This window comes from Megalopta genalis, chromosome 3, assembly GCF_051020955.1.
Source record: "Megalopta genalis isolate 19385.01 chromosome 3, iyMegGena1_principal, whole genome shotgun sequence".
NCBI classification, from domain to species: domain Eukaryota; kingdom Metazoa; phylum Arthropoda; class Insecta; order Hymenoptera; family Halictidae; genus Megalopta; species Megalopta genalis.
In genome coordinates, this window is record NC_135015.1 from 25,177,596 (window position 1) to 25,199,310 (window position 21,715).

General features: G+C 45.4%; 1 protein-coding gene across 3 annotated transcripts in view; it reads left to right on the forward strand.

Moving 5' to 3' along the window:
• The window catches only part of msi (RNA-binding protein musashi), a 241,959-nt gene that overhangs the window by 63,609 nt on the left and 156,635 nt on the right, over window positions 1-21,715 (forward strand). The window contains exon 1 of one of the 3 annotated variants that reach the window (XM_033473323.2): window positions 4,966-5,566. The exons of the other annotated variants lie outside the window; for them this stretch is intronic. The gene's annotated coding sequence lies outside the window, so the exon portion shown is untranslated. Of the gene's footprint in view, window positions 1-4,965; window positions 5,567-21,715 lie in introns of those variants that run through there. 3 annotated transcript variants of the gene reach the window in all.

Here is a 21,715-nt window from a genome sequence, read left to right on the forward strand (position 1 = left end):
GAATAATCTGAATTCGATTCGAAACATTTCATTTCTCTTTTTATTAATACCAATCGAATAATCTGAGTTCGATTAAATAGTTTGATATTGCATTTTATCAAGATTGGCGACTTTCGATCGAAGATCGATTTATTATTGAAAAAGCGAAAAACGTTTCGTTTCGAAATCGAATCTCCGATAATCGATTCCGTAGAAAATCGAAGGGAAGACGAATTGGAAATCGCTGCTAATCGAAAGCGACGCGTGGTCCGCGATCGAAGCGACTTCCTCGCCGATTTTTCCCCGCGACGGACAATTTTCTGCCGGCGGAAACCGCCTCGACTCGGTCCCGTCTAAAAGCGCCGCGGTCGTTGTCTGGCCATTAGCGGACTGCCCGGCTTTTTCTCCGTTTTTCTCCTTTTTGTCGGTCCTGCCGGCCGTTTTTGCCCAGACACAGCCTGCTCGAAAGCTCATCGTGGTTCTTGCTCGTTTCTGCGGACATTTCGTGCCGGCCGGGCCGCGGTAACGATTTCTAACTGTTCCGGCGACCAGGAGGAAACCGTCTTCGATCGACTCGCAATCGGGACATCTCTCGTTTATCTCTTCCAACCCTCGAGGCCAAACACAATTCCCGAGATCGAAACGCGAAACGGTCATTTTTAGGGTTGTTTTATTTTAATTTATTCTATTCTATTTTATTCTATTTTATTTTATTCTATTTTATTCTATTCTATTCTATTCTATTCTATTCTATTTTATTTTATATTATTTTATTTTACTTTATTTTATTTATTTATTTTTTATTGTTCTTATTTTATTTTATATATTTATTTATTTTATTTATTTATTTATTTATTTATTGAGCATGTGTGTCAAGGTTAGCATGTTGTCAAGATTGTCATTAGTTATAAGATCACAAAAAGTATAAAAAATATACAGAGACTTAGATTGATTTTTCGAACGACGTAAGACTGAAGATAAGAATTCTCGATTTTACTCTCCAGGTTATCGTGATCGCGCTGATAAGATCGGATCGATTCAAATGGATCATCCTGTACGAATAAATTGAATGAGATTTTTGGAGCCGTCGTCGTTCGTAAGACAAAATTGTTGTTTCTCGGCCGGTTGATGAAGTGTTGAAGGATAGACAAATGAGTTCAGTAGGCGCTCGAGAGTCTTCAGAAGCTCTCTCGCTCTCTCGAAAGAGAGGGAGTTGGACGGGGGCCGCTTGGCACCGAAATAAATCAATAGTAATAAATAGTAAGGCTCGGTATCACTCCACTAAATCAATGGATACGCAACACTCGGTCGTCCACGCGTTCAGCAATAATCCGGCCGGCCGAGAGCGATTTACGCATCGCGGCAGGCGGTTTCGCAGCGGGCACGCTCTCGTCACGTTTTGTCGCAGGCTCGTTTCCGACCTCGTGGCGTTCTGCATTTCGTCGCGGTTCTCCCGTGCAAGTTCCAAAAAGTGGAGGCTGAAAACGTTGTTCTCGTTTCACGGTATTCGATCGAATAGTAATTGATCTGCATAAGAATTCGTTCGAATAAGAATTCACTCGAATAAAGAATAATTCGAATAAGAATTCTCTCGAAAAAAGAATAATTCAAATGAGAATTAATTTCAATAAAGAATAATTCGAATAAGAATCCACTTGAATAAAGAATAATTCGAATTTGAATTCACTTGAATAAAGAATGATTCGAGTAAAGAATAATTCGAATAAGAATTCAGTCGAATAAAGAATAATTCGAATTCAAATTCACTTGAATAAAGAATGATTCGAATAAAGAATAATTCGAATAAGAATTCACTTGAATGAAGAACGGTTCGAAAAAAGAATAATTCGAATCAGAATTCACTCAAATAAATAATAATTCAATTAAAGAATCATTCGACTAAAGAGTGATTCGAATAAAGAATAATTCGAATAAAGAATTATTCGAGTAAAGAAATCATTCGAATATAAAACAATTTGACCCCGAATATACAGAATAATCGATTACAAATGAATTATTCGGCTGAAGGAAGTTCATTCGGATAATAATCTTGAACGAATATTAATGCGAAAGAATCCGAATAATACCCGAACTCCGGCTGTATACAGCCTGTATAAATTTCTTCGCGAGCGTTTCGGATAGCGCGGCGTAGAGCCGGTTCGGTGAAGTCGCAAGGTTTGTCGCCAGAATAGACAAAAGCTCGTCGCGAACCAACGGATTAATCGGCGGCTGGCACGCTCGATAAACAAGAACCGCGCGATGTAGAACAGCACTCTAAGCTGCCGAGGCAGCGGAGGCGTGGAAATTTAAGGTAACGCGCCGCCTACCCGGCTAGGAAAATTTAAGGCGACCGCGGCTGGCGTCTCTCGCTAACCATCCTCGTGTCGGTGGGTATTTATGGAAAGGATGCGACGCGACGTCGCGTAAATCGGACCATACTGCGGAGCCGATACGCTCGGTGCGCGCCGCGAGCAGCGAGTGCAGCGCGAGCAACAAGCCAGCTGCGATCCGGCTACGACTGTGCGCCTAAGACACCGTGCGTCTCAATTAACCCTTTGCGCTCGGGACTATTTCAATTCCAAAACGAAGACGTTCGTTTCGAACCTGCGGTTGGGCGCACGTATTGCTGCGGACGTTCTAAATAACATTTTACAGTGCGTATCATAATTTTGCATATGTTTAATACTGATAATTTATGACGTGCAAGTAACAAATTTATTTATTGACTTTTCATACTCGGAGGCTTATGAAAACGTGAACAGCAGCTGTGAACGATGACTCCAAAGGCATTTATATTTTGGTAATTAATAATAAACTGTTAATTCCAGCGGCATTTTTAGATCGAGTAATCATTACTTTTCTGGTCCAAAATTTTGCTATCGACCTAAGTGGACCAGTTACTGAGAGATCAGAAAAATTCGGAAAATGAATTCTACTAGTCTCAGTAACTGGTTCCGCCAGGTCGACAGCAAACTTTTGGACCAATTACTGAGACTAGTAGAATTGATTTTCCGAATTTTTCGGATCTCTTCAGAAATCCATCCCACTAGTCTCCGTAACTGGTCCACTTAGGTCGATAGCAAAATTTTGGACCAGTTATCGAGACTAATAGAATTCATTTCCCGAAAAAATGAAACTGACATCATAGATCCCTTTTTTCAGGAAACTAATGATTACTCAATCAATTTCAAGTGTTTTCCGTTCGCAGACATCTTGTTCGTATATAACAGATTCGGGGCCACCCGACGAATAAATAATCCTCGCCGCGTGAAAATCGCATCGAATGCGATCGGTAAATCGTGACAAACGAGTTCGGATCGGTCGTGGAATTTTCGCGGCGGCGCCTACGGAAACGCGGTCGACCGTTAACCGCGTTATCGATTAACTAATGCTCGTATCTCGCCGCTGCACGATGATTTATTAATCCGACACCGCGGCCCGATAAACGGTTCCGTCGAAAGCCATTCCGCGTCGACCTAACAACTCCGTTGCCGATCGCTCGCGATCGGCGCTGTCCGAAGGTGTCTCGAGACCCGTCGAAAACGGATTCCGGGAAGAATTGGCCCGTCGGAATCGATCCGACGACATTCGACGGGATCCAGTGGCGACGCACGGTGGTCGAATTCTTTTTAAATGCGGCATGAATCGTTATTCAGTTTCATTCTTTTAACATCGACGGGACAGATCGTCTTTTAATTTTTCTGGAAATATTCAACGTTATGATAATAAATAGAATAATGATAATAGTAATAATGACAGAATAATAATAACAGCAATAATAGTAATAGCGCAATAAATAATATCAGTAATATGATCACAATATACAAATTAAATTCTGTTGATTTATTAAAAGGTAAATAATTCGAACAAAAATTTATTCGAATTTTTGTATTCGATAAAAAATTTATTCGCTACGAATTTCTTCGTAAAAATATCGATTTCCGAATAAAATTGTTCTTCAAATAAAATCTTATTGAAATAGATCTCTTCAACTAACATTGCAGATTTCTTTATTACAAAAATCGTTACTTACGATCAAATTTGCAACACCTATATCAATTATTCGTTATACGACGAGACTTCGTCGAACTCTGCTCATGTCGACGCACAACCTTGATTTCGCAGTGGCCGGCAGAATGAAACGTTAATTTCGAGTGAAGCCATCAAGCATGGGTCGTAACGCGTTAACAGTCCGGTGTGCATCAGGCTCGAGGATGCACCCTCTCGTGTACAAGTGGTTCTCGCGGTCCCTGCCGTGTCCGGCTGGGGCGACCAGCGTGCGACAGGGTGCACCGTCTGCGTAAATAGACGTCGAGGCGACGCGGAGCAAGCGGCTGCTGCCACCGGTTGCCACTTTGCGGGCAGAAGCGTGTGCCGCGAACGGCGCACGCGTGCGAACCAACCGCGCGTTCGATTCTCGTCGACGCCGCCGTCAAGTTGAGTTCAGTCGAGTCGATTTCCGTCTCGTTAAATTCACTCGAAACGAATTCAGTCGAGTCGAATTCACTCGAATCGAATTCAGACGAGTCGAATTCACTCGAATTGAGTTTATTCGAATCTAGTTCACTTGAATTGAGTTTATTCGAACGGAGTTCACACGAATCGAGTTTATTCGAATCGAGTTCAGTTGAGTTGAATTCACTAGAATCGAATTGAGTCGAGTTGCATTCACTCGAATCGAGTTCAGTCGAGTTGCATTCACTCGAATCGAGTTCAGTCGAGTTGCATTCACTCAAATCGAGCTCGGTCGAGTTGAATTCACTCGAATCAAGTTCCGTCGCGTTGAATTCGCTCGAAACGAGTTCCCCCGAGTCCCGTCGAGTCGCCACGCGCCGAGTCCTAGTCGCAGTCGGACTCGGGAGTCACTTTATAGACACCGGAGAGAGAGAAGATCGGAGAGCTCCCTCGCAGCCCTCGGAGCCGCCTCCGCGCTCGCTCGCGCCGCAAAAGTGGGGGTAGAGCTCTCCGCGGGCTACCCTCGAGGAGGATATCAAACTCAGTCGCGAAGCGTAGCTCGTCGCGCGTGTCCGTTCGTCTCGCTTGTCTCCGATCCTCGCGATTCGCAGCACCTCGTGAGTCGCGAGCCTACGAAACGTTCCTCGGAACCGGTCGTTCGACCTCTTGTTGGACGTGCCTTCAAACTCTTGCGGGGTCGCACTTCCTCGTCGATCTTCAACGATATCAACGATATTCCTTGACGATCTTCAACGATATTCCTCGACGATTTCCAACGATATTCCTCGACGATTTCCAACGATATTCCTCGACGATCTTGGACGATATTCCTCGACGATTTTGGACGATATTCCTCGACGATTTTGGACGATATTTTCCGGCGATTTTGGACGGTACTCCTCGACGGAACTCGTCGCCGAGACGCAGCGGATCGATCCCTCTCGTGGCCAGTGACTTGTTGAACGCGACGATTCGCGGTGATGAGGTGAACACTCATCCCGGTCCCGGGCAACGGTCGCTGAAACTCTGTGATACCCTCAGATAATCAAAGTTAAGGATTCCTGAAGAGAACAACGCCGACGACGACGACGACACCAGCGCAGCTCGCACTCGCCACTCGGAGAATGCATCGGTAAGTCGGTCGCCGGTGCTCCTCCGAGAGGAAGCACCGCCGGGCCAACACCCGAGCGAAACCGAAATTGATACGGCCCTGACGTCACCGTCCAGACGCCGGCCCGTCCGCCGCGGATTGATTCGCCCGTGGGCATGTCCCTCCGACTCTCTCGTCCTTCGCGAAAGGAAAAGGAAATCGAGGAGCATCGGTGCACGGAGCTTCTGTGCCAGAATCAATAATTTCCGACGGCGCTCGCTGGAACATTCGGCGCGAAATATTCCGGCGAGAGCGTCGCGCGTCGACGCCGGGCGCCGCGCCGTACCGCGCCGCGTCGCGTTGTTTCCGGCGATCAGAGACCGCGAATCGATTAGCACGCGTCTGCATCCCTCGTCGCGACCCAAATCCCAGCGAATTGCCCACTCGAGGGCAGAAATCGCGAATCGATCGACGCCTAGGGCCGAGCTCTCTCTCTCTCTCTCTCTCTCTCTCTCTCTCTCTCTCTCTCTCTCTCTCTGCTCTCTACTCTCTGCTCTTTCCGGCCAGGCTCGACGCACGCCGCTGTTTCGCGACATCGCATGCCGGAGATCGTTGGACCTCCGGTGTACGCGACACGCTTTAGGCTAGAGGAGCCAATTACGGTGTCCTGTGAACAGCCGTCGGCTGTTCTCGCTGCTAAACGCAATTTTAGCGATTTAAATGACGCTTCTTGAGGGCTTAAGGGCTGTGCAAAGTGCGCGTGCTTTTGACTTTGTTGAGGAATTTTGTTTTATGAAGACGCTATTTTATGTCTTTTGCAGTCGAATTGACGAGGTTATTCGAATTGCAGCCGAATTCCAAGTGTCTCGACGATGTTCCGAAAGTTTTTGGAATAGAACAAAGTTGAAGTCAGCGGCACTGCATTCTCGCAAACGTAGTCATCTTTAAGAAAAGCGACGTCGCTTGTCTCGCGGTGTCCATGATTTTGTCCATGTTCTGCTTGCTCGAAGCAAAAAAACGAGAAAGTTTCTTAACGCTAGAACTACCGAACTCTCGACAAGACGAATAACAATCGAGTGTTATAAACAACAAGTCTTGTAACAATCGCAGGATTGAATGTATATATATATATATTTGAGCTCCGCAAGATTTTTATTACAATATATGCTCGAGTAAGGAAATTTATCCGAAAAATTCTCGGGGAAACATTTTTATAACATCGGTAATTGGATATTGGATAACAATTAGAGTGAAACGGTCATTTTGACTGATTTGGTAGTTCCAGTGTTAAAAATGTATTTCAAAGTCTTTTTTGTCGATGCATATTTTGCCTGTCAAATTGGCAAATATCAAATCTCCTTATTTATTATAATCAGGAGAAAGAAAAATAATGTTCCAGAGCCAATTACCGTCCGCCTATGATCTACAAAGATCAGTTACTGTGCCCAAATCGCCGTGCTGCAACTGCTGCGCCCCCTGCCCGAATACCGAGCCCCAATAACCGTGCACAATAGCAACGCAATACTTAACATACTTTTCGTGAATTTTGTACGCGATGAAAATGATATGCAATGCAATAATAAGTCATTTAAAAAAGTTCACATCGGAGACGACGGTTTCCATAAAATTTCATATTTGCTCCTCTCGAAAAATATGACGGGGAATGATTCGAGATAGCATGCGAAATAAAAATCGCGTTCATCGCGCGATCGCAACAGAGCCAAATAGAAATATCTTTCACCGTTCGAACAACTGCGTCGCGTTGCGAAATAATAGCCGCTCGTTCGAAAAAATTTACTCGATATTTTTCGCCGGTTGAAATTTCACCTATCCATTTCCCTCTCGTAAATGCGTCATCGAGTTCGCGATATATTAATGACTCCGTCATCGAGTTCGCAGTATATTAACGACTCCGTCATTTCCCGCAGCGAAATTCGAAGTGGCCGGTGCGCGAAGGGAGGGCCGCTTTTCGCTGTTTTTTCGACGCAGAAAAATTCGGCGAACGCGCGCTAATGATGCAAATGGGTTAAAAGTCGCCCGCTGTTTGACCGTCGCGAGCTACGGTCGAATCCGAGAATGTTTGCGTCGTGCGTGCTTGTGCTCGTGACAGATCACGCTGCCAAAATCTCCGCCGCGTCTACCGCTGATAGTCGAACACGATCCGCGTCCTTCTAAACGATTCTCCGAGTCTAAGAATGTATTTTTATCGGCCGCTCTGTGTCGCCAGTAAGGTAAACGTCCCGGCAGTTGCTATGTCCGCTACCACGTTTTCATCTCCGGACGGTCGTACGAATTTCATTTATTTTTTTTACCTTAATTGTGGTCGCATAATAGTTCGGAAGAAAAATTAGTAGCATAACGCAGATCAATTCAGGTAATTATTGTATGCAACTGAAACTTGTTGGTTAAAAATTCAAGTAATTATTATGTAGAACTAAGACTTATATTAGTTAAGAATTCGAGTAATTGTTATATAGAACCGAAGCTTATTTTAGTTAAAAAATGAAACGATTATGTAGAACTAATACCTTTTGGTTCAAACAATTATTATTGCATAGAACTAAAACCTAATAGCTCAAAATTAAAGATTATTATATAGAATTAGAACTTTTTGGTTCAAAATTAAAACAATTGTTATTATATAGAACTAAAACTTAACAGTTCAAAATTAAAACAATTGTTATTATATAGAACTAAAACTTAACAGTTCAAAATTAAAACAATTATTATTACATAGAACTAAAACTTAATATAGTTCAAAATTAAAGCAATTATTATATAGAACTAGAACTTTTTGAAGTTAAAACAATTAGTTCAACGAATAGTTCAAAATTAAAAGAATTATTATACATATAGAACTAGAACTTTTCAAAGTTAAAACAATTATTATAATACAGGTCTAAAATTTAATAGTTCAATATTAAAACAATTACTACATGGAACTAAAACTTATTACTTAAAAATGATTATTTTGAAACTTGTGCTATACGTATGACAATCCTTGACGAATATCTTAAGCATTCGCTAATAAATTAAGAAATTCGCTAATTAACTAAGGTAATATTTAGGTAGTATTGACTATAACTATGAGGTAGTATTGACTATAACTATGAGGTAGTATTGACTATAACAACTATAAAAATGAGGTGCATGCATTAATCGTATCTCTCCCCAAATTGTCCACTTTCGTTTAGAAGCTGAAGAAAAGTTCGAGAAAATCTGCAGCATTTAGACATTTTAACGCGTCGTACACGCACACACACACTTTCGATCAGATACGAAGCGGCGACTTTTCCGTAATTTTGTCCACCGCCGGCCGCGGTGTGCGGCACGATTCCGGCGTTCCGCCGTGAAACGCGCGGAACAGCGATTCTCTTCTTAGAATTTCATCGCGATCGTTTAATATTCCACGCTATGCGCAGTATGTCGGAGAGTTGTGCGGCGTGCTCGTGCCGCACGGGTTGTTCTCCGCGCAATCTTATCGTCCACCCTCTGCGCGAAGTCGTTTCTCTCTCAAGTTTGTGGAACTTGGTTCGCGAATAGTATGCCGCCACTCCGGGCCACGTCGCTCGGCCGCTTTCACGAGCCAGCCTCGGAACATTTTTCCGGCATTTCCGAGGAGCCGCGAGAGAGAGATAACCGCGGCGCACCCCGCGGTCCTCGAAATCGGGGCTGCTTCACGGCCCTGCCTCTCCGCCACGCGGATTGCCAAACGTTTCTTAAACGATCGCGCGGCATGCTGGGAATAGCCGATGACGCCTGAATGGGACACTTGATTGACATTGAATGGGCCTCGCCGTGACACGCGCTGCGCATGGAAGTCTGCCCTGGCCACGTTCGACCGCTCTCGTAAGAATGCGTCTGTTTCTAATAACGCAGTCCCATTAATTACAACTTCTCGCGGATTCTCTAACGAGCGGTGCTCGCAGCTAGTCGATTTCCGTACGCGAATGTGTAAACGGAATCGCTGTGTCACCGAAATTGCCTATTTTCGAGGCACTCGAATTTGTCCGAAGACGTCGAATTTGTTAACAAAAATTGGATATTGCGGGGATACTAAATAAGTTAGAAAGGTCCAGTTGGTCTTGAAAGACAGAGGAGAGTTTCCTGAATGCGCCAGTGTCGAAGTTTGTAAATATACTGCGGAACTTTGTGGAAAATCAAAGTTTCTTGCATCAATTTCCGAGTTGCGTGGACACGTGCCCCTTCTTTTATTCGAATTTGTCCGAAGACGTCGAATTTTTTAACAAAAATTAGATGTTGCGTAAAGACTAAATAAGCTAGGAAGGTGCAGTTGGTCTCGAAAGACAGAGGAGAGTTTCCTGAATACGCCAGTGTCGAAGTTTGTAAATGTACTGCGGAACTTTGTGGAAAATCAAAGCTTTTTGCATCAATTCCCGAAATCTCAATTTCCGAGTCGCGTGGACGCGTGTCCCTTCTTTTAGCAATTTCAATTATTTGAAAATAACGCGACCGTGTCCTTCTGTTCTTTCTACGTTCTTCCCGTTTCGTGTTTCACATGTTTCGTACTTTTCTCATAAACGCATCAAATCCGCCGTCTATTTATGATATCGCAATTGTCACCGCGGTCGACGTCGCCCGACGCGGCACTCGCGACGCGAGACACCCGCAATTAGGTTTTTCCTGTCGCGTGACCTTCGCGAAACATTTCTGCCGGGTCAGCCGGCACTCGGGGCACGTCGTTGCGTGCCGTCGGACTCGTTTTCGTGCGTACCTCGTCGCTTTTTTTTCCAGCGCGGCGAACGAAACTGTGCGCGCCTCTCTTTGATCGTTCGCGATCGCGTGACGCTATCACGGCCGGATCCCCCGTGTAATCGTCGCCGTTTTCTTCGCGGCCCGACGTGTTAATTCGCGGCGAAGTTAGGCGAATTCTTCGGCGGGCTTTTCTCGCCTATTTCGAATCCTATCGGTGGTTCGGCGAGCCGACCAGAGATCCGGCTGGACCAGATGGCGGCTAAATCCGTACCATTCGGCGACTTCGGCCGCCGCTGCGCGCTCTCTCTCGCTCGCTCTCTTTCTTCTTTTCCCAAGCCCGACCTAGCGGAATTTTCGGACGCTGGCTCGTCTCGGGATCGGGAGCGCTTCTTCTTCGCGGATCGCGAGGATAGGGTAGGACGAGTGCGGGTGTTACTTCCGTGGGCCTAAATATTGAGGTATTTTTGTCTAAAAGTAATAAAATAAAGACGTTTTTGTAAGGTCCTATCTATTCTAAAAATGAAGCTCATCTTCACGCGTATTTATGGCGTGTGCATTTCTTTCGAATAAGAGACAACTCACGACTCGACAAGTTCTAACGGCATTGTAGGATTATTTTTCCATAAAGTAATCAACCTGCACTCCTGCTTTCGTTTTTTCCGAAAATCCATTCTACTAGCCACAGTAATTGGTATACATCGGGCATATGGGTCCAATTACTGTGGCTAGTAAGTATATCCATTTTTCAGAACAGTAGTTCTTTTTATTATAGGATAATTTGTTCGGTTATAATCAATATTTTGAGCAGAGAGACAACGTATGAGAGCTATGAAATAATATGTTACAAATAATTATTTGAAATACTTTGTTTAAACAATTATTGCTTGAAATTCATTTAGTAATCATTACTTTTCTAAAGAAAAGGGACCTATGATGTCAGTTTCATTTTTTCGGAAAATGAATTCTACTAGTCTCAGTAACTGGTCCAAAATTTTGCTGTGGATCTAGCGGGACCAGTTACTGGGACTAGTGGAATGGATTTCTGAAGAGATCCTAAAAATCCAGAAAATGAATTCTACTAGTCTCAGTAACTGGTCCAAAATTTTGCTATCGACTTAGGTGGACCAGTTACTGAGACTAGTGGGATCGATTTCTGAAGAGATCCCAAAAATCCGAAAAATGAATTCTACTAGCCTCAGTAACTGGTCCAAAATTTTGCTGTAGACCTAGGTGGACCAGTTACGGAGACTAGTGGGATCGATTTCTGAAGAGATCCCAAAAATCTGGAAAATGACCGCTCTATAAGTTCGACTTACGAGATTTGCTACCTTCGATAGACTCCTAGAATGTGGGCCAATGTGTTAATAATAATAATAATAATAATAATAATAATAATAATAATAATAATAATAATAACAATAACAATAATTATTATTAAGTGCTATTACTAGCTACGTGCAAGTAGCAGCAATCGCAATTTTAATTCAGTTATTGCTTTTAGATGTTCAGAAGCTTATGAAAACGTTTATTAATAATAAATTGTTAATTCTAGCGGTATTTTTAGGTTGAGAAAGCATTATTTTGCTAAAAAAACGATCTATGGTGGCACTGTCATTTTTTCGGAAAATGAATTCTACTAGCCTCAGTAACTGGTCCCGCTAGGTGGATAGCAAAATTTTGGACCAGTTACTGAGACTAGTAGAATTCATTTCCCGAAAAAATGAAACTGACATCACAGATCCCTTTTTTCAGGAAAGTAATAGTTACTCAATCTAAAAACACCCCTAGAGTTAACAATTTATTATTAATTACCGAAATATAAATGCCTTTGGAATCAACGATTTCAAAACGAGAGTCCGCATTGATCATTACCGGAAAAATTGCACATTTCCAATAACCCTACTTATAAAACGCTATTAACCATAAAGGATAAAAGTAATCGACTTTTTAGGCACCGATGTGCCGACAGGTCGATGTACATCAGCCTCTGCGGCCGCGCAAAAAATGTCGACGGTCGCATGAATAAATAAATCGAATCGAACCTTCGTTTCATGAACGATGCAGACACCGGTCTCGACAGTATTTTCGACGGGTCGCAACAGGTATCGAAGCGTCTCGCCGGATCGAATCGTATCGGATCGAATCGGACAGCGAGAGACGAGCCGCGTCGCGTCGAAAGAAGAAGACGCTGCGGCCGAAAAACTATCGACAACGCGTTTAAGGGTTACATAAACGGAACGGTGAAAGATCTCTCGAGAGTCGCGGCGTCGTTCAATGCGGGCCAGAGAGACGCGGAAAGTCTAAGTTCCAAGTTTAGCCAGATGACGCGGGTCCGTTTCGGCCTGCTATGTCCGTTTCTATAATACTAAACATAGCGTGGCGAGCGATGCTCGCTTTAGGAAAATCACGGGACACCGGTGTTCGATGGTGTTATTCTCGGGCGGCTTCGGGCCGCGGCGAGTCTCCGTTCTGCGAGAAACGCGGCCCGATGACAGCCCAGCGATTCGCTGCGAAACGCGAGCTATCGAAAGAGAAGCTCGACGATTTCGATTCTCGTCGACTCCAACGAAGTCGATTGGTTGTTCGGAAATTCTCGGAACCGCGAAGCTGAAGTAAAATAACAGATCGTTTTAATGATAACACGCTCGAATCTCGATCGTTTGAATCTCGAAGAAAAAACAAAAATCTTCGAGTTACCGTGGCTTCGCCTTATCGAAGTCTTCGAGCAAGAAAGCTTCGCCGAAATTCGACTCGCAGAGGGTTTCTGCTAGAGTCGAGAGTTCGCTAATTGCAATCAAAGTGTCATTTTGGTTAAACCAAAATTTGGAACTCGAAATTCGGCAGCAACGTCCTTTTTCTTCTCGAAATCCTCTTCTCGCTGCTTCGATCGCTTTCGCTTTCTCGGCGAGCGATCGTCGCAGTTCGGTCACTCCGCGAGTACAATATTCGACAAATTTAGGCGAAATTCGAGTGCTCGTTTTTTATGCATCAGGCGACGCACCCGGGGCCCGTCGCGAAGGCCGCCTCGCGCCGCGAAGGGATTCTGCGTGCAACATAGCAAAGCCGACGGTTGTCGCACGCACGAGGAATCTGTCGGCGTTTATGGCAGCACTCGGCCATTAATCAACCGGAGAATCCTGGCAAGAGAATCCCGCCAAGAACAACGCGACCGTTAAGTTTCATGTTCCGCCACCTTCACGCCGGGACAATAAAACCGTCGGATTGGCGCGGTAAGCTCGTTCGCGGTTGATTGAATCATTGCGGGGCGTCTGGCTGTTTAGGATGACGCCGGAAATAAACGACGACGACGTCGACGTCGACGACGACGACGACTCGAGTAAATTCCCTCAGCCTGGCGGGGAAACGCCAGGCGGGTTCGTTTTGCTCCAGCTTCGATCATCGGGCTTTGCCGTCGCGTACCGCCCTCGCGAACTGCCCGAGAAACCGTTCCGGTCTTTTAGGGCCGGGTCGAGGAAGAACCTGGTTGTGACATTGAGCGATCCTCGCAGACGAGAATAGCGAGTGACTCTGTTCGATTGCTGTTCGAATCCGTCGCTTGTTCATTCAGTCCTGCCGGTAAATTAAGAGTTGCCGGGGGACGGCGTTTGAATTTCGAAACGGTCGCGAAATCGGACCGACTGCCCGATGCCCGCAGATCGTCCTGCATTTAGTTAGCATGATCGAGCTGGTTGAACGTTTAGCATTCTTTTTTTTTTGTAATGTTTCGACGTAATATTGGTAGCAATAATAGTAACGATATTAATAGTGTAATAATAATATAATGTCAATAGTATAATAGTATAATAATAATTGTAATAATAGTAGAGCAATAATGTAATAATAATAGTAAATAATAATAGAGTAATAATAGTATAATAATAATATAATAATAATAGTGTAATAATAATATAATAGTAATAGTAATAATATTAGTACTAATTTTTTTCTAGTAATAACATTAGTAATAATAGCTCTTTTCTAATAATAAAAATAGTAATAGAATAACAGAATAGAGATAATAGAATAATAATAACGTAATAATAATAGCAACAACATTATAATAATAACATAATAATAATAGCAATAATACCATAATAACAATATAACATTAATGATTTAAAAATTGCTACAACATTAATATTAACAACTGGTAATTATTAATAAAATAATAGCATAATTTTCCCCTTCCTAAATCGTCCAGTTTAGTGTAAAATCAGAGCGTCGATTAGGGCGAATATTACTATAATCGAACATTCCGGATAATTGAAACTCTGCTGCACGCACCTTCGCCTCTTATCGAAGAAACAAAATAGCACCACGAATAATCACGCGACCAGCAAGACGACGAAACGCAGAGTCTCCTATCTCACAGAGCAAGGTCGTCGAGATTAGATTTGCGTCCTTGGTCGCGTCGTGGCCGAGTCCAGGACAAACCTTGCCAGAGAAGAAGAAGAAGAAGAAGAAGAAGAAGAGTCGGTCGGTCGATGGAGATCGCGAACCCCGATGGAGAATCGTCGTCGGACAAAAGGAAACAGAAGGGAGCAGAGCTCGGGCTGTGTCGTCGCGGGTTCTCTGCGGTCGAAGGTGGTTCGCGGGGGTTGCGGCGGAGACGCGGGAAGCCTCGGGACCGAAACCCGCGCGCAAGGAGTCCTCCCACGACAGCGACGGCTCCGGCCGCGGGGCGGGCGGAGGAAAACCGGGAAAGAGCGAAACTCTTCGGCTGCGTAGCTTTCTCATTATCGCGATTGTTCCGCGATGGATACCGGTCGACAATGAGCGACACAGTTTTTCGTCGTCGAAGAAAGAACGCGCTCTCCGCGCCGCTTCTCTCTCTCTCCCTCTTCCTTTCGCTCTCTATCTCTCTCTCTCTCTCTCTCTCCCGCCCTCTCTCTCTCTCTTCTTCTACTCTACTCTCCGCTGCTCTCCTCTCCCGTCCGCGCCCATCCCGTTCCCGCTTTTCAGACCCGTTTCGAGTTGCTACATTTTCCATTGTGCCGGAACGTAGCTAAAGCAGCGCCACAAAAGCGTCAATAGTAGGTCATCGGCTGCTCGGTACACGCGCTTATTTACTTCCTCTTCGCGTCTCCCTCTTTCTCCCTCTCTTTCTCTCTCTCTCTCTCTCTCTCTCTCTCTCTCCCTTTCTCTCTGTTTCGCTCTCTTTTTCACTTTGTCTCTGTGTCTGTCTCTTTCTCTTCCCCTCTTTCTCTCTGTTTCCCTCTCTTTCTCACTCTGTGTCTCTCTGTCTCTCTTTTCCTCTCTTTCTCACTCTGTTTCTGTATCTTTCTCTTTCTCTCTCTGTTTCCTTCTCTTTCTCACTCTGTCTCTGTGCCTGTCTTTCTCTTTCTCTCTGTTTCCCTCTCTTTTTCATTCTGAGTCTCTTTGTCTCTCGTTTCCTCTCTTTCTCACTCTGTCTCTGTGCCTGTCTTTCTCTTTCTCTCTGTTTCCCTCTCTTTCTCACTCTGTGTCTCTTTGTCTCTCGTTTCCTCTCTTTCTCACTCTGTTTCTGTACCTTTCTCTTTCCTTCTGTGCTTGTCTCTTTATCTTTCTCTCTGTTTCCCTCTCTCTCTCACTCTGTCTCTGTGCCTGCCTTTCTCTTTCCCTCTGTTTCCCTCTCTTTCTCACTTTGTTTCTGTGTCTTTCTCTTTCTCTCTGTTCCCCTCTGTTTCTCACTCTGTGCCTGTCTCTATCGCTCTCTCTTTCTCTCTCTTTCTTATTCTGTCTCTATTTCTCTCTCTCTCTCTCTCTCTCTCTCTCTTTATTTCCCCTTTCTTTCTTACTCTGTCTCCATGTTTGTCCCTTTCTCTTTCTTTCTCCCTCTGTCTCTGCTTTCGTTCTCTCCATCTCCGTCTCTTTTCCTCCCCGTCCCCCTTCCTCCCCCTATTTCCATCCTTCATCCTCTCTGTATCTGCGGCGCCTCTCTTTCTCTCCCTTTCACCTGCCGTTTTCCACCTGCTCTCCCGGCTCCGGTTGCCGGTCTTTGAATTTCGGCTGGAAAATAGCCGCGAGCACCGATCGAAACGAAACCGCGACGCAACGAAGAGGGAACACGAGGGTGCCAGCGGCAGCGCGAGGGTGCCAGGGAGAGCGCGGGGATGCCAGGGGAGCAATTAACCCTGGCCAAGGCTTCCCGCGCTCGTTTCGAACCGCCGCGACGTTTGTTCCTCTTCGATTAGGTGTCAAAATTCCAGAGGAGCCAATTACCGTGCCCCGTTAGAGCAGGCTTCAGAAGTTCCCGGCTGCTTCCAGGATATTATTGCGCCACGTGTTTAAGATCGCTTTCCGTGCGATGCGAGCATCGAGGCACGTTCGGCAGATTTGTTATCGTGAAAGAACGTTGGTCAAATTAATCTCTTTCGCGGAATCATTTATCTCGGGCCGCGTACGATCTCGCGGGGAGCTCTGGAAATAAAGCTACGATTGTTATCCCTTTTCTACCTTTTTTCGTTTGCCACCGGTTCTATTGCGATGAAAATGAATTTTTTGAAAGATTCATTAAAAATTAGTGTCACCCATGTACGGTCGAGGCGGCACTCAAGAGAATTGATACGATATTTAATCGCAAGAAAATCGCAAGAAAATCACGAGCAAATCACAACAAAAATTGCGAAGAATTGCATTTGAACATGGGGATAAGTAATTCGAGTTAAAGGAAGTTTCATTTCGATTTCTAGAGCTTATTGTCGCAGCGCAGTGGAGGGGGGATGAACGAAATGTTCGAAATCAAAGAGGAACTTCGAGTCGACGAGACTCGACTGTACTACAAAAATGCAATTTTGAGCGTGACAGGGCCTTGTGGCCGGTGTTCTCGCGGACAAGTAATTTCCAGGACACGTAGGCGAAATAATTCGCCGGTAAGTCGCGACGATCGCGGCGAATCGTCGCGCGAGGCTCGTCCTCCCGCTCGCTCTCTCGCTCCTCCCGTTTCGCAACGGTAGCGTTTTCACGCTCCCTTTCCCGGCGTTGGATGAACTTTTATATCACGGGTGGGAATTCGCCGGGATTCCAGCACGCCTGTCGCCGGCGCGGTGGGACGGCCGCCGCCGGGACAGCCGGAAGAAACATAATTTAGTCCCGAGGATAAAAGTACGAGGCGTGCGCGCGTTTCCACCGGGGCTCAAAGCGGTTCCGAGGCCGCGCGCGTTCTCATTTCGTCGGCCGGGGCCGCTCGCGCGAGCTGTGTTCAACAGCCGACAAGTCGCCGAGCACGCTCGTAATTGCGAATCGGCTGTGCGTCGGCAACTGGTCCGTCAGGGAAATGCAAATTTTCGGGGCTGTTGTTGCCGGCGCCGTCGCGCGGCGGCCCGAAACGCTGCACGAGAGAGACTTCGTTGTTTCGAAGTTACTGCGAATACAGTAATTTCTCGCGGAAATGTTCGGAGGTCGGAATTGAAACCGGCGGATCCGAGAATACTGAGTCGCGATACTTCGGGCGTCGCGGCTCGTTTTTAGGGAAACTCGGGGCGGTCGGCGATAAAAGCAGCGGCCAGCACGCCGGTGTAATATGTAAGCATAGCAATGCTGGAATAAAAAGGAGGACTTAGCTTCTTTATTTCTAATTTTTTGCCGCGATTCGAAGTCAATTCGGAGGCCTTGTGACACGATTCGAAGGCAATTCGGAGACCACGTGACACGATTCGAAGGTGCAGCGGCTACCTCCAGCGGATGGATTCTCCTTTCCCCCAAGTAACCGATCCACCTCCATTTGTATACAGGGTGTCCCAAAATCTTGCATCATTGCGCCAATCGAACTCGCTTCTCATTGGTCAGCGTTTTTCGTTAATAACTCGTGAATGACGCCTTGGAGAACATTTTTGTAAAGGAGAAAGTTACTTCGAATGATCTCAGGAACCCCCGAACAATTTTTAATTTTCGATACAAATTTAGCAAAATTCGACAGTTCGATTGTTACCGTTTTGCAGAGCGAAGTCTTCATTTTCGTGTGAAAAAAGGACTGGCAGCTATTGGAGTTGCAATTGGTGTACTTGGAGGGATTGTTACAACTGCTTGTAAACATTATAGTAAATAAATTATAGAAATCTATACGTAAATTGATAATACAAGCCGAAGAACTGAATTCTCCTAGGACACTTTGGGCCGCGAAATTGTTGAAGCACCGTTCCGCGCTGTGATAAATCCTCGCGTTCCGGTTTCGTTGCTCGAATTGCTTAGATTTTGCGCGAACGAACGTTTCGGCTTGATTTTCGGCACTCGACGTGCCGACTACGGTGAAGGGTTCTTTCGGGGTCGCTGGCTAGAACGAGTGGAGGAGCCCGGTGTGTGTACGAGAGTCGCGACAACGCTCGGAGAAACCGGCTGCGACGACGCTCGCAGGGTGTGCCGGCCATCAAATATTCCGAAATTAAAAGAAGAAGAAGAAGCCCGCGGATTCCAGAAAACTCTTCAGCGAAGCGATAACGAAGGCACGCAAAAAGGAAACGTTCGATGAAAAGAGAAGAAGCTCGGCGGAGGAGGCGAGGGGAACGCAGCGAGCGATGCTATCGATTAACGCGAGGACAACGGGCCGAAAAGGCGGCCGGAATACGCGGCCGCAGATTAAAACCATAGAAGAGGGAAAAAGGAGGCTCCGCGAAGAAAAAGAGCCCGGTGGATGCAAGGTGCACGCGAGGAAAATTATGTCGCGGAAATGTCGAGAATCTCGTGGCCCTTCTTCGCCCTCTCTTTCTCTTTCGCCTTCTACCTCTTTCGCCCTATCTCTCTCTCTCTCTCTCTCTCTTTCTCTCTCTGCGCCATTTATCTCAGTCTGTCTTCCCTCTTCCCCGGTCTCTCGGTCTTCGTTCGTTCCGCTCCGTTCCCGTCGGTGAACCTGAAAAACAGTCTCGTCGGGGAAGAGCGGTCCGGAGGACTCGCCGAGACACAACGACGCCGGCCGACGACGAGGAGACAAGATGAAAGGGATGAAAACGGTCTCGTGACGCAATCACCGGCGTAACTCGTTCGACCAAAAAGTTCCTTCGCAACGGAAGTCTCGTTCTCGCTTCTTTCTTCGCGTGTCTCCTTCACCGCGATGCATAATATTTAACGAGAGCCAGACGGTACGGCCAGAGATCGTTTTAGCGAGCTCCCTCGGCGTTTCGACGGGATCGTAAACGATTACATCAACGTCTCCTACCCTTGTGAATGTTCAAAATTATCGTGTTCGTTTTGTAAACAATTCGTTTCCGTCAGCGGTCGTCGCGAATTCGGATGCTCGCCGTTTATGGGGCGATTTCCGTGCGATTTTCAAACGTTTCGACACGTTTGAGAACGCGAAGAGTTTCCAATGGACCGCGGGAAAATGCCGAAAAATAGTGGACGCGTTCAGGAAACGGTGCGGAGAAAATCGAATTTTCGTCGGTGAATGCCACGGACAACGTAAAACGGCGAGAGATCCCCACGGCGCGGACCGGCCCGGCCCGATGCTCGACCGGCAGTAGTACGGGTCGGTATCGGGCCAGCCCATCGCCATAGTTTTCCTGGAATACGATAGCGTTGGAACTCGATGTAACGAGATCGTGATTAGAGCATTCCCGGCGCGCCAAATCGAATCAAACTATTCCGCGGCATTATTCGGCGAACGCTGTCGAAACGTGGCGAAAGGATTCGAGAGGAAAGTAATCGAGATCGATACGAGAGGGATTAATAGAACAGGCAGCCTCGATTGCTGCGAACACGAGCTGCTGGTTTCTCGTGCGATCCGATCGACGCTACTTTCGTCGACCCTTCGGCCGTGTTCGACACGTTTAAGCGATTTGAAAATTTGCTGTTGGCGTGTACAGCAAATTTGAAAATCTTAAAGAGAGAAGAGCAGCCTTTGACATCGAATAACAAAAGCGTAATCAATGAATTCGATCGTCTCCGCTAATAATTCTTTTATCCCCGTTGATTTCGCTTCGCTCTCGACGTCGAGAATGACGAATTCCGCGGATCCTGTGCACCATAGCGAAGCCATAAGCAAGCCGTCATCCGACAAAGTCCCCGCGAAAATCAAAGTTCCGATGCGTCTCCGGCGGAGGCGTCTTCTTCGTCCGGGAGACAACGGCGAGATGATTTTCCCAGGTTTCCGCGCTCCAGCGGTTTCGCTGCTCGCATCCAGGCGAAGTTTCGCAGCCGGAGCGAATGGCAGACACGCGGAGCGCGACCTCTTTGTCGGCGAAGAATGAAAAAGTCTGCGGCGTATTGCTCCGCTGAGCGGTCCTCGGCCACACAAGGCTGCATTAAAAGATTTTCATCGGGGATTTCTCTCCGGTGCCGTGCACGCTTCGACGTCGCGCGTCGTCGGATCGGAAAGACGAGAATATGAGAAAAAGAGAGAGAAAAGCCAGTGCCAAAGTAATTACATTCTGTTTTCTTGCGCCGACGGAACGAGGCTTCGTTTGGCGAAACGACGAGCAACCTGGTCGCAGACTATTTCTCCCGCGACGATCGCCGAACAACGCCGTTTTCCCGCTGTTCCTTCTCAAAATGGGACGAAAATCATTATTGCTTGAATTCTCGCTCGTTCATAGAATATACGAAACATACTTTGCTTGGGGCGAGTGCTCCAATTACTGTGTCCATCGAAGCGACGTTCGGAGCTTTCGACGAATTAAATAGCTTTTTCTATTCTTCTTTTTCTTTCCTATTTTTCTTCTAACTTTCTAAAATAATTGCGATTGTGTTTTATGTAAGTTCGATTTTTTTTCTTCGTAATTGAAACGTATAAAGAACACGAAATATTTAAGGAGGTATACGCGTATAATTTTTGAGCTAGTTACTGTACCCTCGAAGAGTTCTGAAATGTTTGAAATTTCCGTGCACTGATCTAGTTACTGTGTCTGAATTCCTGTGCACTGGTCTAGTTACTGTGCGTCAATTTCTGTACACTGGTAAATTATTATTTCCAAGATCAAACGTTAATTTAATTATAAATTACTACTTTTCACACACACAAATTTAAATTAGTCTGTTTAAGATCTAAATTATTCTTTTCAAGATTTAAATTATCCTTTTCAAGACTTAAATTATTCTTTTCAAGATTTAAATCATTCTTCTCAAGATTTAAATTATCCTTTTCAAGACTTAAATTATTCTTTTCAAGGTTTAAACGATCCTTTCTAAGACTTAAATTATTCTTTTGAAGATTCAAATCATTCCGTTTAAGATTTCAATTTAAATGATTGCCTTTACAATGTAAATCGATACTTCTAAGATTTAAATTACTACTGCTAAAATTTAAATTATTACTTCTATAACATAAATTGTTATTTCAGAAATTTAAGTTCAATTTAAACTATAAATTCAACCATTACGTCGCAATTATTTCGCTCATCAGTCGAAAGAAACGCCAAAAAACCTGCCAATTACTCGTATCGGACGCAAACAACGAAACCAGCTACGCAAAACGTATTCCCCACTCGCGGGACAATTTTTCTTCGCGTTAGTCCCATTTCCTAATAAAATCGGCCACTGCGGCGCGGCGCGGCGCGCGGGCAGAGC